The 16,569-nt window shown below is 45.6% G+C and overlaps 1 protein-coding gene across 2 annotated transcripts in view; it reads left to right on the forward strand.

Annotated features, from left to right (window-relative positions):
- Positions 1–16,569, forward strand: part of LOC144593389 (phosphofurin acidic cluster sorting protein 1-like) — a 135,714-nt gene that overhangs the window by 758 nt on the left and 118,387 nt on the right. The window lies entirely within an intron of this gene.

The following is a 16,569-nucleotide window of genomic DNA, read 5'->3' on the forward strand; positions in this document are numbered from 1 at the left end:
GACCCATCCTCGACGTTTGAAAAGCAGAGTTGTGAGTTATTCCTGATGCCTGACTTCCTTCCTTCTCATGCTCACATCCAAGTTCTCATATCCCACTCCCCCCGACAAACACAGACATTGACTTTTAGTCGTTTCCTCTCAAACACTGTCCCCATGGACTGTGCTTACTTGACCTACGGAGGCTGTGGCCCCTTTCTTTCTACGGACAATTATTCACCCCCACCCACATATATCCAATGAGCTCAGTCTTCCCTCCACAAAGTCACTGGCCTCTCCGTCTCCACCCAAACTCTATGTTTCCACCCAGCATATTTCCATGGACTGTGCAAGAAATGGACCGTTTTTCCATCTCTATATCTCAGCAAGTAGACATTAGACCTAGTAGTGTTTCATACTATCAACAGTTGTCTGTTGTCTGATAAGTAGTTACCGATCAAACTGCCTGTTCATATTTACCGTGACATTTTCTGGCTCATGGTATCTATTGTTTCTTTCTCACTCGCTGATATCTGGTTGTCCTTACTGCTTTTCCTATTTACCTTTGTTTCCAATTGTTTCTGAGACAACATACTACACTGTGCATTTGTGAATGGGTTTGTTATGTGTTTCTGTCATATCCCCTCACAAATCCAGTTTTCGCAGCCTGTTCACATCATCTGACTCCTCAGCATTTTTCTAAATCCTTTCTGCATCTATTGTGTCCTGGCACAGAGTATTGAGCTTCTCCAGCAGTTTCTTTTTTGTTGTTATCCGTGACTGTTATGCTGATTTTCACCATTCACGATACATTTTCTTTGTGAGATTTTTGAGTCACTAAATTATAATTTGGATTTTTTTAAAATCACAATGTACTGGAATAACTCAGCGGGTCAGACTGATTATAGTAGGGAGGGGAAAGCTGGAACTGTAGTGGGGGCAGGACGAATCCAGGCAAGTTGCAGGTGGATACAGATGAGGGGGGCTTTGATTGTCAGGTGGGTAGACATGAAAAGAAGACAAAAGAGATAAGGAGAAGGAGTGAAATGTGAAGCCAGAGAAAGGGATATAGTTGGAAGGAGATGGGTGAGGGGGAAGAAGGGAAAGGGAGTGGGATAATGGGAACATGGATGTGCATCCAGGTAGGTCCCAGGGAAGGCAGGAGGAGGAGGGAGGGGAGGGGGGGGGGAGGGGGGGGGGGGGGGGGCGGGGGGGAGGTTGTTACCTAAAATTTAAGAATTCAAAGTTCATGCTGTTGGCTACTCAAATGGAATATGAGGTACTGTTCCTACAGTTAAGGCATCCTATTTTGAATATTTGACATTGTTTTGTTTGCTGTGTTACAGTATGTGTATTTGTGTGTTTATTGTTGATCTTTGTCTCTTAAGTGTTTGTGTTTTTTTGCTTGTTTATCCTATCATCTACCTGTTGTGTAACTTTGCACACTTGCGCTGCATTCTCTTGGGCTCACTTTGTGTCTCTCACATATTGTGCAATGGGAGGAACTAGAGTTACCAATGGAAACTCTGGGGATCAAGCCTTCCACCCATCTTACACATAGTGGGAAGCAAAGAATGGCATAAAACAGCTCCTGGTTCTGTTTTTCAGGTTTTTAGATGTCTTTGGTTGAAAATAAAAAAAATTAAAAATTACAAATCTGTAATAAAAACGGGAAATGTTTGAAACACTCTGAGGAGTGTTCTGAGGAGTGGGGAATAGTATTAATGCTTAAGATTTGACACATTTCATCAGAGTTGTTTTGAAGGATCTCTAAAGTGGTTGAAAGCAACATACAGGATCCTGTCCGTTACAAATAGAGACATAGAGTACAAGAGCAAGAAAGTCGTGATGTATAGTTCTAAAATAATGGTTCAGTCCGCAACTGGAATATTATGCACTATTCTGGATGGCACATGTTTTACAAAGAATGCAGAAAGGATTTAATAAAATACAAAGGGGCTTGGATTATATGGACAGGCTGGAGGAAATGAATGTGTGAGGGGATCAGACAGAGATATTTTAAATCATGGAGGACACAGGCAGCATGGTTGAAGAGAAAGTGATCCCATGTCATAAGGGTCAAGAACACTGGGTGGGAAAATGAAGGTGATTGGCAAAAGAACTGGGTGGCATAGTGGCACAGAGGTAGAGCTGCTGCCTTGCAGCGCCAGTTGCCTGGGTTCCATCCTGATTATGGGTGCTGTCTGTATAAAGTTTGTATGTTCTTCCATGGATTTTCTCCAGGTGCTCTGGTTTTCTCCCATACTCCAAAGACCTACTGGTTTGTAGGTTAATTGGCTTCAGTAAAATTATAAATTGTCCCTCATGTGTAGGATAGTGTTACTGGATGGGGTGATTGCTGGTTGGCATGGACGTGGTGGGCCGAAGGGCCTGTTTCCATGCTGTACCTCTAAAATCTAAATAAAATAAATTAAAAATGTCTCAGAGGTTGATTTAGGTTTATTATTATTGTTATATGTACTGAGGTACAGTGAAAAGTTTTGTTTAACTTGCTATCCAATCAGGTCAGATAGTACTATACATATCAAGTCAAACTCAAGTACAAAAGGTAGAGTGAAGGGGAAGATACAGAGTGTTGAATATAGTTCTCAGCATGTAGCGCATCAGTTCTATAGACAAAGTCCTGTGTCCGGAATGGTGCAGTGATTTGGACAGTACCTGAGCTTATGAAAGGACTGTTCAGAAGCCTCAATGAATCAATGAAATTTTCTGCTCCCAAGGATGGTGGAGACTAGATCATGAGATATATGAGACATATATGTAGTTGTACTTAGACCATATAAGTATTTAGAATATTGAGAGGATGAGAGTTCTGGGGAACAGGCACAAAAGAGGAGCTGAGGTCAGCACAGATCAGCATATGATCATATTAAGTGTATTCTTGTGGATCATGAGGAAATTTTAATTTTAGATGGCAAGTGATTAGGGTCTGGAATGCGTTGCCAGGTTTAACAATGAAGGCAGAGCCAATTCTGGTGTTCAGATCAGAGCTGGACCTGAGTGCAAAGAATTTATAGGGCCACGGATAGAGTTTGAGGGAATAACTTTGAGGTTAACTGCTCCGTCACAGGTATCACCTATTTTCACATCAAATTCATGGATTTTTTCCCCCTGCCTCTGCTGATGAAATGCATGGTTACCCCCAAACCTGACTGGTCTGTTACTCTCCTAGCTGAGCTCCCAATTTTTGCCCTTCATAAATGTGAGCTCATATAAAATTCTGCAAACCCACTTGAACTCCTATCTATCTATCAACTCTTTGCTTGCTCTTTCCTGGTGCAGTCTAATTTAAAAATTCTTAACCTGCCCTCAGATTCCAAGTGGCTTCCCTATTCTAAAACTATAACCTTTGGTGATCTTTGCACTCTACTGTTCTGGTTGCGTGTCACGGGACCTTGTTATCCAGTGTCTGTTGACCATGCCTTAAGCTAGGTCAGCTGTGATTTCCATAATTCCCTCCCCAAAGGTATCTACAAAATCATTCTCACCTTTACGACACTCCTTAAAATTCATCTTTGGAGAGAAGGAATGGGTGGCATTTCGGATTGACTCTCCTGACATCAGTCTGAAGAAGGGTCTCGACCTGAAACGTCACCCATTCCTTCTCTCCAGAGATGCTGCCTGTCCTGCTGAGTTACTCCAGCATTTTGTGTCTACCTTCGATTTAAACCAGCATCTGCAGTTCTTTCCTACAAATCCTTAAAATCCATGTCTTAGAACAACCATGTGTATTATCTCTTTGGTGTGGTTCAGTAGATGAGTAGTTTGAGGACTGTATTGTGAGGGTTTGCAAGGTGTTACGTCATAGTCATTCAGTGGGTTGGAGATATAAAAGTTGATTTGGCCTCAGTGTGATAAATGAGGGGCTGATGGTGAAATTGTGTCATGATGCCAGTAATGTCAAGCAGCCCCTTGAGCATTCAGTGGCAACATTGTCTTGTTTGTGAATCACTGGTATGAATATTGGTGCATGAACGCAGCATATGGAGCTGGATTTTCAATGTAAGGGCTCCAACTTTGACCCAGGCACTTCTTATCCATCAAGGGTTATAGTTGAAACCTCTCTTTATGTGTTTTGCCATGCTTCTTTCCCCATGTATCTGTTCTCCTGTTTCTCAGTTTTTGTATTTCTGTCTGGTCGGCTTTTCTGATGCTAGATCTATCTCGCTAATGCATTTCTTTGTCTGTTGGCTGACACTCAAAGTTATTTCACTTACACCTATGCTACCAACATTTTCTGTTTGGTTCTCTGCAATGAAAAGCTCTCTCTCCCTTTTACTCTCTTTCACTGTTTGGAGAGTCACATGGTAGGATGTGGACAGGTTTAGGGAGATGGACGTGCTGAGGTTCAGCTGTCGCCTCAGACGCTTATGTCGGTGGATCATTATCTTTTAAAAGGTTTTTATTTTACTGTTGCAATTAAATCTGCATGTTTGGGGCTTGCCAGTCCAGCAGTGCTCCTTGCTCAGGGGATAATGGGACAAATAAATGTTCATGACTTTCTCATCCCCAAATCATGCTTTGAAAAGTGCTTCATTTGGAAGATCTCAATGTTTCGCTGTACCTTTCAAAAGTGTTTTTTGATTAGTTATGTTTGCAAGCATGACAGTCTATCAAATTGTTACATTAGTGTAATTGTGCAGGGTCTCCATGAGTCACATGTTGGTATTTGGATTTTATGTGGTATAAAATTACCAATACAGATTTAATCAATGTTGGTCACTCTTGCAAATTAGTTATAGCGGTTATTTGATCACAAACATCGCCTATGCATGTCTTCCAGAGATGCTGCCCTGACCCGCTGAGTGACTTTGTGTCTTTTTAATGAATTGCTAATGTGCCACAATCAAGTTTAATAATGGTAGATCACAGCATCGCTTTTAAGGATTTATCTTTGTCATGATTTAATGAATGTTAATTTCAGTTCCTATCAGCATCTATACTGCGCTTCCTGTAGCCTCTTGGGTCCTTTAACAATGGTTCAACTCTGAAATAATGAGTTTTACTGTACACGGAATCTACCTTATTGTTTCTTGTATCTTAAAGGCACGATTTTTAAAGTATTACCTCCCCGGTGGCGGCATTTATTGTACACGCATTGTTTCACTCATCACCCATTTGTAGGATAATCAGAGAATGGACTATTTGAATTGGTTTAGTTTCAATTTTTTTTAAACAGTCCTTGTAACCAGTCTGAAGAAGGGTCTCAACCCGAAACATCACCCACTCCTTCTCTCCAGTGATGCTGCCCGTCCCGCTGAGTTACTCCAGCATTTTGTGTCTTCCTTATAACCATTGTGTAAGAAGAAACTGCAGATGTGTAGGGAAAAGAAAACTGCAGATGCTGGTTTAAACCGAAGATAGACACAAAAAGCTGGAGTAACTCAGTGGGACAGGCAGCATCTCTGGAGAGAAGGAATGGATGACGTTTTGAGTCAAGACCCTTCTTCAGATGTCTGAAGAAGGGTCTCGACACGAAACGTCACCCATTCCTTCTCGCCAGAGATGCTGCCTGTCCCACTGAGTTACTCCAGCTTTTTGCGTCTATCCTTGTAACCATTTAATTGATTGCTCTTAGTGTTGAAATTGACATAATTTAATGATGAGTGTTGTATCATTTATATCATAGATTAATAATTTAACAGCTGGAACTGAGAATGTAGTAATCTTTTTATTGGTGAACACAACTCATGCCCCCCAAAACCCTAAACTTAATTATGATAAAAGTATAAAACTATGTTTATAGCTCTTGGTAAACTTATTGAAACAACAATTTCAGTACCTTATTTATCCTGGTTGTGAGGTTCGTTTCCTCTTTGAACAATAGTTGGCTGTTACGTTGTCGGTCTGCATGAGTGTTTAATTTGTCAGCATGAGTAGGCATGACTTAAAAGTCTGAAATAAAAACAGAAAATGCTGGAAACACCGAGCATCTGCGGAGAGAAGAGCAGTGTTAATCGTGAAGACCTAATAACTGTTGGGTGCGACATGAGATGGATATTCTTGGTTCTTTCTCTAGTTTCAATGTTTACAATGAGCTGTCTCTCTCTCTCCAATAGCATAACACACTTTTGCAGGTTAGAATCAATGTCTTTGTCTTCACATGTATAGTAAATGCACAGGTTTGAGCATGGAGAATATCTGCTGTAGATCTCTTCTAATAATGACCAGCTTGGTACATATAAACAGGAACTTTACTGATCCTGACAGTATCCTGTTTCAAAGAGTTCCCAGACAGCATCCACAGGTAAGAAAAAAAAGTTACAGACTTCTCGGTCATTCTTTGTGTTAGAAGTAATTTAAAGATTCTAGTTATTTTACTCCTGAAGGAGAATAATAGTCAAAAGCTAATTGTATGTAAAAGCATATGGGGCTCTCAAATGTTAATTATAATGTCTATTGAAGAGAGCACAATTATTCACTGACCCTTGAGGCTGATTCTTTGTATTTTAAATATTTCAATATTATTTGGGTTCTTATCAAAAATTACAGCAGGATCTTGATCAAGATCAGGATCTTGATTGGGTAAGTGGGGTGAGGAATGCATATTGGAGTTTAATGCAGATAAGTGCGAGGTGCTGCATTTTGGGATGTCAAACCAGAGTAAGACCTACACAGTATTTAGCAGACCTACACAGTATTTAGTGAGTGTTGTAGACCAGAGGGATCTAGGAATGCAGGTACATAGTTTCTTGGAAGTGGCGTCACAAGTAGATAGGGTGGTCAAGAAGGCTTTTGGTACATTGGCCTTTATCAATTGGAGTATTGAGTATAGAAGTTTGGAAGCTATGTTACTGTTGTACAAGACATTTGTGAAGCCATATGTAGAGTATTCTGTTCCATTTTTGGTCACCAGGCTACAGGAAGGATGTTGTTAAGCTGTAAAGAATGCAGAGAAGATTTACGAGGATGTTTCCAGGACTTGAGAGGTTGTGCGGGAGAGTTGGGCAGGCTCGGACTTCAGGCACTCCTCGACTTATATAAGGCTTACACTCCATGTCCCCTTATGTAAGATAGCATTTATATGTCAGAATCACTATCCCCATCCCCTGTGCGAAATAACTCGCTGAGAGTATTTACTGTCTCAGTGGTGTCCAAGGCACTTTATGCGATCTTCTGGGTAATCACTGCCATCATTGCCAGCTTGAGTTGCCTTGCTGTTAGGGCATTTTCTGCGGCACGCAGCCTTCTGGGTAAGCACCGCCGTCATTGCCAGCTTGTTTGCGATGTAAGCTGTTCTTCGCCCAGAGAGTTGTGAATCTGTGGAAGTCTCTGCCACAGAAGGCAGAATTCAGTGGATGTTTTCAAGAGGGAGTTAGATCTAGCTCTTGGGCTAAAGAAGTCTAGGGATATGGGGAAAATGCAGGAACGGGGTACTGATTTTAGATGATCAGCCATGATCATATTGAATGGTGGTGCTGGCTCGAAAGGCTGAATGGCCTACTCCTGCACCTATTTTTCTATGTTTCTATGAGTGATCGTTCAGTGTTGTGGAAATTACAAACTGCCTTGATTGCACGAGGGACTTAATACAGAATTGTTTATGTAAGTGCAAATTTATGTAAGTTGCCTATTTCGTAAGTTGGGGAGTGTCTGTATATTCCTTGGAATGCAGGAGGATGAGGGGTGATCGTATAGGGTATAAGAACATGAGGGCAATGGTTAGGGTGAATGCACAGAGTCTTTTACCCAAAGTAGGTGAAAGGCAAAAAATTTAATAGGAATCTGAGGGGCAACTTTTGGGTGTTGGATATGTGGAATGAGGAGGTAAAATAGAAACATAGAAACATAGAAAATAGGTGCAGGAGGATGCCATTTGACCCTTTGAGCCAGCACCGCTATTCATTGTGATCATGGCTGATCATCCACAATCATTAACCTCTGCCTACCTTCTCCCCATATCCCTTGATTCCACTAGCCTCTACAGCTCTAACTCTCTTTTAAATTCATCCAGTGAATTGGCCTCCACTGCCCTCTGCTGCAGAGAATGCCACAAATTCACAACTCTCTGGATGAAAAAGTTTCTTCTCACCTCTGTTTTAAATGGCCTCTGTTTTATTCTTAGACTGTGGCCCCTGGTTCTGGACTTCCCCAACATTGGGAACATTTTTCCTGCATCTAGCTTGTCCAGTCCTTTTATAATTTTATACGTCTTTATAAGATCCCCTCTCATCCTTCTAAACTCCAGTGAATACAAGCCCAGTCTTTCCAATCTTTCCTCATATGACAGTCCCGCCATCCTGGAGTTTAACCTCGCCTAAATAGCAAGGATGTCCTTCCTCAAATTAGGAGACCAAAACTGCACACAATACTCCAGATGTGGTCTCACCAGCGCTCTATACAACTCCTATACTCAAATCCTCTCGTTATGAAGGCCAACATGCCATTAGCTTTCTTCACTGCCTGCTGTTCTTGCACGCTTACATTCAGTGAGTGGTGTACAAGGACACCCAGGTCTCTATGTATTTTGGATCGCAATAATGGACGCCGCCAGCGCTCGACCCGCCGTTGCCGCCGACCAGGCCCAACAAAACGCGGTCGCAGTTAAGCTGCCGGTCTTCTGGACCTCGCAGCCCCAGGTATGGTTCCAGCAGGTGGAAGCTCAATTCCACATCCGCAGGATTGCAGCCGACAACACCCGATACTTCTATGTCGTCGGCGCGCTCAAACAGGAGGCGGCCGGTCGGTTGGTGCCTTACCCACGCGAGCGCCAGCGGCCAACAAATACGAAGGCCTCAAGGTGCTGCTCCTCCGCACTTTCGGGCTCAGCCGCCTAGAGCGAGTGGTGCGGATCCTCCACATGGGCGGGCTCGGCGACCGTAAGCCATCGGCCCTCATGGACGGCCACCTGCCTGCATTTTTGAGTACGCCTTCCTAGAGCAGTTGCCCGATGACATCCACCTGCTCCTCTCAGGGGCGAGTTTCGATGACCCCCTGCAGCTAGCGGAACACGCAGATGAGCTGTAGCTAGCCATGCGGCAGGGCGGAGGTTCGCTCGATCGTGTGTCGACAGCGCCTACGAGGGCACAGCGATCTGGGGCCGCGCCCACCGGGGGCTCAGCTGAGTCTCTTGCTCCGGGAGAAGCTGGTATGAACAAGAAGACGTTGTGTTTTACCACCAACGCTGGGGTTCCGCGGCCCGCCAATGCCGCTCGCCCTGTTCATTTCCGATAAATGACCTCGGCGGTCTGCCAGATACATCGCTTATATGCATGGGACCGGCGCTTGGGACGACGATTCCTGGTGGACACGAGCGGAAGTCAGCGTTTTGCCCCCATCGGGGGTGGACACCCGTTCTGGGAAGCAGGGGCCCTCGTTAACTGCCGCGAATGGCAGCACCATACGAACCTACGGCGTCCGCACCATTTCGCTTATCTTTGCTCTTGCCACTTCACCTGGCCTTTCACCATTGCAGACGTGTCCCAGCCGTTGCTGGGCGTCAACTTCCTGCGGGCGCAATCACTTTTAGTTGACGTGAGGGGGCAACGCCTCGTCCATGCTTCCACATCGGAAGTGATCTTCTTGTGCCCTGCTGCGTCCGCCACGCCAATCCGCAACCCAGTGTCTGCAGTGGACAACATTTATGCCCAAATGTTGGGGGACTTTCCTGAAATTTTGACTCTGCAATTCCACTTGCCCAGCCCGAAACATGGTGTGGTGCACCACATTCTTACTTTGGGACCACCGCTTCATGCCCACGCCCGCAGGCTGCCTCCCAACAAGCTCCTGATTGCCAAAGCTGAGTTTCGCAACATGGAGGCTATGGGAATTGTCCGGCGCTCGGATAGCCCATGGACTTCCCCGCTGCACATGGTACCGAAGACCTCTGGGGGCTGGAGGCCGTGTGGCGACTACCGCCGCCTGAACGACGCCTCCATCGTGGATCGCTACCCCATTCCCCACATCCACGACTTCTCCGTCCATCTGGCTGGGGCTAAGTTCTTTTCGAAGGTCGACTTAGCCCAGGGTTACCACCGGATTCCTATGCGGCTGGAGGACGTGCCCACAACGGCTATAATCACCTCCTTCGGGTTGTTTGAGTTCCTCCGTATGCCCTTCAGCCTTAAGAACGCCGCGCAGGCCTTCCAACTCGTGATGGAAACCCTGGGTCGGGGACTCGATTTCCTTTTCATATACATGGACGATATCCTCGTGGCTAGTCGCTCTCAGCAAGAACATTGCACCCACCTCCGTTATGCCTCGCCTCAGCGACCATGGTCTCGTCATCAAATGCCAGTTCGGCCTCCATGCCATCGACTTTCTGGGCCACCGCGTGACGCAACACGGTGCTGTTCCGCTCCCGGACAGGGTCATATCATATATATACAGCCGGAAACAGGCCTTTTCGGCCCTCCAAGTCCGTGCCGCCCAGCGATCCCCGTACATTAACACTATCCTACACCCACTAGGGACAATTTTTACATTTACCCAGCCAATTAACCTACATACCTGTACGTCTTTGGAGTGTGGGAGGAAACCGAAGATCTCGGAGAAAACCCACGCAGGTCACGGGGAGAACGTACAAACTCCTTACAGTGCAGCACCCGTAGTCAGGATCGAACCTGAGTCTTCGGCGCTGCATTCGCTGTAAAGCAGCAACTCTACCGCTGCGCTACCGTGCCGCCATTCGCCAGTTTCCACGAACTTCCACAGTGCAGGGCTTTCAGGAGTTTGTAGGGATGGTCATGTTTTATCACTGATTTGTGGTGGAGGCGGCAAAGATAATGCGGCTGCTCTTTCAGTTGCTAACGAGTAAGCAGTGGGACGTGCAGTGGAACGACGACGCGGTGGCTGCTTTTGACGGGGTGAAGGAAGCGTTGTCTCGGGCGATGATGCCGGTGCATCCATGGGTTGACGCCCCTACAGCCCTAACGGCGGATGCCTCGGTGTCCGCGGTCGTCGGTGTGCTGGAACAGTCGCTCGACGGTCACTGGCGCCCTCTCGCCTTTTTCAGTCGCCAGAACGGAAGTACAGTGCGTTCGACCCGGAGCTCCTCGCCTTGCACTTGGCAGTACGACACTTCCGCTATTTCCTGGAGGGCCGGGACTTTACTGCCTTCACTGACCATACGCACCTCACGTTTGCATTCGCTAAGGTTTTGGATCCCTGGTCCGCTCGGCAGCAGCGCTAGCTCACAACAATCTCCGAATTCACGACCGACATCTGCCACATTGCAGGCAAGTGTTACCTGGGGTTTGTTGACACCCAGTCCCGCCCATCTAACGAGGCCATTCTTGATGTGGCCCCGGGCATAGATTATTGCCCCTTAGCCGCGGCGCAGCTGGCGGAAGAGGAGATACCAGCCTACTGAACTGCAGTTCCTGGTTTGGTGCTGGACGACCCAGCGGAATGGCCACCGTTGGGTCCCTCCGGTTTTACTGTCCTGTGCGACGTTTCCACGGGGCAGCCGCGGACCATTGTCCCGGCTGCCTGGCATCGCTGGATTTTCGACGTCATTCATGGGTTAGCCCACCCATCTAACTGCAATGATCATGATGGTGGCTGCAAGTTTCATGTGGCATGGGTTGCCGAAGCAAGTCGGTCGTTGGGCCCGCGCATGCATTCCGTGCCAAACTTCGAAGGTGCAGTTGCACGTGCAGGCGCCAGCGCAGGAGTTCGCAGTGACCATGTTCACGTGGATATCGTGGGGCCGCTGCCTCCATCCTGGGGTGCCTTGTGACCCACTGGATTGCCCGTTTCGGGGTGCCGCTGGACATTTCCTCGGACCAGGGTGCCCAGTTCACGTCTGAGCTGTGGTCCGCAATGGCTCGTCTGTTGGGGACACAGCTTCACCACACGACGGCGTATCATCCCCAGTCTAATGGGTTGGTGGAGCGGTTCCACCGCCATCCCAAGGCCGCTTTGAAGGCACGCCTCACGGGTCCCGAATGGATGGATGAGCTGCCATGGGTTTTGCTGGGTATTCAGACCGCTCCGAAGGAGGATTTGGCTTCATCCTCAGCCGAATTAGTCTATGGCGTCCCGCTCACTATTCCCGGGGAATTTATTCCGGCTGCTGGTGCGTCCTGGGAGCAGCCGTCATCTGTATTGGTCCGTTTGCGGGAGAAGATTGGCGCCCAGTCTCCTATCCCGACGTCTCGCTATGGGCTCCTGCTCATGTGCCGCTGGCTCTCATGGTTTGTATGTTTTTCTGCGCCGCGGCCCCCACAGGTCGCCTTTGCAGCGCCCATATGAGGATCCCTTTCGGGTGCTGCAGCATGGGCCTACTACTTTTGTTTTGGACATGGGTGGTCGTTGCGAGACTGTGTCTGTGAAGCCGGCCCATTTGGACCTTAGCGAGCCAGTGCGGGTGGCCCAACCTCGTCGTCGGGGGCGTCCGCTCTCCCGGTTGCTCCCGAATACGACCATATTGGGCATGTCCCCTGTGCGTGGGGACATATGCACGAGGTCCGGCCGCCTCGTTCGTCTTCCAATTCGGTTCCATGCCTCTGGTTCTGAGTGGTAGTCCTGTGGCGGTCCCTGGTGCTGAGCCACGCATGGTGCCTACCCTCGGCTCTGGGGGTGGGGGTCACGGAACTTGGAATGGGATGGAGTGGTAGTTGGTAGTGGAGTTCCAGGAGGAGTTGAACGGGTTGGGGGTTTGGGGAGCTGTATGGAGCTTGAGGAATAAAGAAAACTTCGCTTGACACGTGTCCCACTTCATTGGCTTTGCTTGACACTCGTGTCCCGCTTCAACATACAGTACAGATACTGTCCCTTTAGGTCCACCATGTCCGTGCCGAACTTGATGACTATCTTCACCAATCCCATTTGCTAGTATTCCTTTCTGTCAAGTACACGTCCAAAAAAATTGTATCTGCTTTCATAACCTCCTCTGGCAGCTCATTCCAGATATACCCATCAGATCTCCTTTTAATTTCTCCTTTCTCACTTTAAACCTGTGCTCTCTAGTTTTAGACTCCCCTAACCTGGGAGTAAAGGGCCTGTCCCACTTAGGCGATTTTAAGGCGACTGCCGGCGACTAGGCTGTCGCCGACAGTTCACCGGAGTGTCACGGGCATGATCTCGGCGCGTCGCTGAGAAATCAAATGGTTTGAAATTTCTCGGCGACGGCTGGCTTGTTGCCAGGTATCGTAGTTTATTGAGGTCGCTGTCGCATGCTGTCCCCAGGTTTGATAGGTTCTCTTAAGATGCATTTAGAAGCACATAATATTAAAATAAGTAATATAAGAAAATAACTGCAGATGCTGGTACAAACCGAAGATATTTATTCACAAAATGCTGGAGTAACTCAGCAGGTCAGGCAGCATCTCGGGAGAGAAGGAATGGGTAACGTTTCAGGTCGAGACCCTTCTTCAGTCTGAAGAAAGGTCTCGACCCGAAACGTTACCCATTCCTTCTCTCCTGAGATGCTGCCTGACCTGCTGAGTTACTCCAGCATTTTGTGAATAAATACCATTAAAATAAGTAAAGTCATCTCAAAATACCATAAAATGCTTGTGTTTAACAAATTTATTTACCGTCAGGACATTTGACAGGTAGATTGGAGGCGACAGTTTGACGGTCAGGTAAGCGTGGGAATTTTCGCGATGTTTTTGCCTCAGCCATTACATTTAAAGTGGGCTCCAAACCCAGATATTCAACCCAGAAACCAGATATGTATCTCCCTTACATTTTCAAAGAATGCCCACTCACTTTTCACAAAAATTCACTGAACCACTTTTTAAAAAAATACAGCTATTAGTAAACTGGAAGTAAATCCGGTTTATTCCTTGTTACAGTGTAGCTTGGTTTTTCAGTAACCCATACAAGGTGTTATAGTTCAAAACTCTCAAGTACTTACCGACTTGTCAGTAATTTCAGCGAAAATTAGGACGCCAGAGAAGCATTGACAGCATGGGAATTTTCGCAATGTTTTTGGCCTCAGCCATTACATTTAAAGTGAGCTCCAAACCCAGATATGCAACGCAGAAACCAGATATACATCTCCCTTATATTTTCAAAGAATGCCCACACACTTTTCACAAAAATCCACTGAACCACTTAAACATTTTTTTTTTTAATACAGTTATTAGTAAACTGGAAATAAACCCCGTTTATTCCTTGTTACAGTGAAGCTTGGTTTTTAAGTAACCCATACAAGGTGTTATAGTTCAACACTCTCAAGTACTTATCGACTTGTCAGTGATTTCAGCAAAAACCAGGACGCCGGAGAAGCATTGACAGCGTGGTAATTTTCGGTGTGTTTCAGAAGACGCTGTAATCTCGACCTGACTCGGCATTGTCGTGGTCATTGTCGTCGGGCAAAAGAAAAGTTTGGCGATCTGCTAGGACTTCGACAGTCGCCGGCAGTCGCCAAAAAAATCGCCTAAATGGGACAGGCCCTTAAGATTCTAATGATCTATCTTATCTATGCCCCGCATAATTTTATAAACCCTTGTAAGATCACCCCTCAGCCTTCCACATTCATATGAAAATAAACTTAACCTATCAAATCTCTCCTTATAACTACAGTCCTCCATTCTGGGCAACATCCCAGAATGTGAATATCTTCTACACTTTCTCAATTGCTTCCTCATCTTCCTGTGGTTGATGACTAGTAAGTGTGGTTTAACTGATGTACCGCACAACTGCAACGTCATGTACCAACTATTATACTTGATGTCTCAGCCTGTGAGGACAAGCATACTAAATGCCTTTTTTCATTATTATCCATTCATGTCTCTACTTTCAGGCAGCCATGGACCTGCATGCCAAGAACTCTCTGCACATTATTGCTCCTCATGTCCCTGCAATTTATTATATGCTAGACGACCCATTGGATTCCCATTGTGACAGCGGTTGATGAAAAAAAAAACCCACAATTTTAATATTATTGAGTAGTCAAACTTTAACTTGAAGAAAATTTGAGCATCAACCTCAGGAGTCATCATTCAACGAAGCACGCGTTAATGACAACATTGAACACGGAAGTATTAGATCAAAATGGCGATGTTTATTTTATGGGTTATGTGTCCGAAATACAGTCAAAACGGTACACAAGTGCATCATCTTATGCTTATCTGAATTAAATTCCATCCATCATTGCTCTGCCCAACTTCCAGCTCATTTATGTCCTGTGCTATTCTTTGAATATCACCTTCGTTATCTACAACTCCACCAATTTTTGTTGCCTGCAGACGCACAGATCGTACTATCTACATTCTCATCTGTCATTTAAATATATATATATATATATATATATATATATATATATATATATGTATTTTACAAATAACAAAGGTTGTAAAACATATCCCGATGGTACACCACTTGTTACAGATATCCAATTTGCCTCTATGCCTTGGATTCCTTGTTAAGTTTTGTATGTTGGGCTTCACTGTGAAAATGCAGAAGGTCACAGACCAATAGATCGGAGTGAGACAGAGGATTAAAGAGACAGGCAACAGGCTCAGGGTCATCACTGCGGACGGAACACAGTTGCTCCAAAGCAAACACCCAATCTCCCATTTGGTTTATCAGTGTAGAGGAGATCACATAGTAAATACTGAACGCGATACACTGGATTGGAATTAATAGCAAATCCAGTTTCCCTTTCCCTCCTGTGCTCCCCAACACTCATTGGGTTCCAGATCAGGCAAGTAGTAAGAATATAAGAAAACAAGAAAATAGCAGGAGCAGACTCCTAAGGTCTGATCGAAAATAGGCCTCACCTCTTCTTCAGTGCCAATTACAGATGACCCCCATGTTTTGACTGTTTGGACTACAGAAATTTGCCCTTTTAAAATTCATAAATCATACCCAGAAATTTGTGATATGAAACAAAATTTGCTCTTTCTGAATTTATGTTGGAAATAAATATGCAGCAAATGTGAAAGATGCAACAAATTTTGTCGGCCTTTATTTTTTGTCATGGTATGGGATAAAAAGATTTGGATATGATTTCACTGTGTCAATGGGTTGGCAGTACAGCCGAGTCCCGTCTTTGTCACACTTTTCTGTCTGAGGACATGCGAGCAGATGTCAGCACTGTCAGACTCTTCATCTGTAAGGCATTTTCTCCAACGCTGCAATGTGGAGAGCCGTAGTAACCATGGCAAGCTTAATGTAATCTCTCGACCTTTACCCCACTTCCAATAAGTTACTGCGCGTTACCCCCTGAACTCCATCTACATCACCCGCCTCCCATCACCACTGATCCTCAAATCCCATCCTTTTCCCTAATATCCCGACTTCATAAAGTCTTTCTAATACCTGAGCCCTGTGCATGAGGGAAAATCCCCACAAATGGAGAATGTGGCAACATGCACTGAGACATCTGTTCTCACACTGGGGAGGGCTGTTAAGTCACAATCCAATCCACATGCTGATGTCATATCTAAATCTTATTGCCCCATATTATTGAGTGACTAAAAATTAAACAAAAGGACAACATTTGTTTCTTTCAGATGAGCCTTGTCCATCCTGGGTCTAATGTTACCCTCAGCTGTTAAATAACAGCATTGACTCACTTTGTCATCAAAGGTAAAATGGTTTAATTTGAGATAAAGAAACATCCTGTCGGATCACAGTTCCACTTACAACATGGGATTCATTGCGAAAAGGGGTTTG

Source organism: Rhinoraja longicauda, chromosome 5 (assembly GCF_053455715.1).
Source record: "Rhinoraja longicauda isolate Sanriku21f chromosome 5, sRhiLon1.1, whole genome shotgun sequence".
Lineage (NCBI taxonomy): Eukaryota > Metazoa > Chordata > Chondrichthyes > Rajiformes > Arhynchobatidae > Rhinoraja > Rhinoraja longicauda.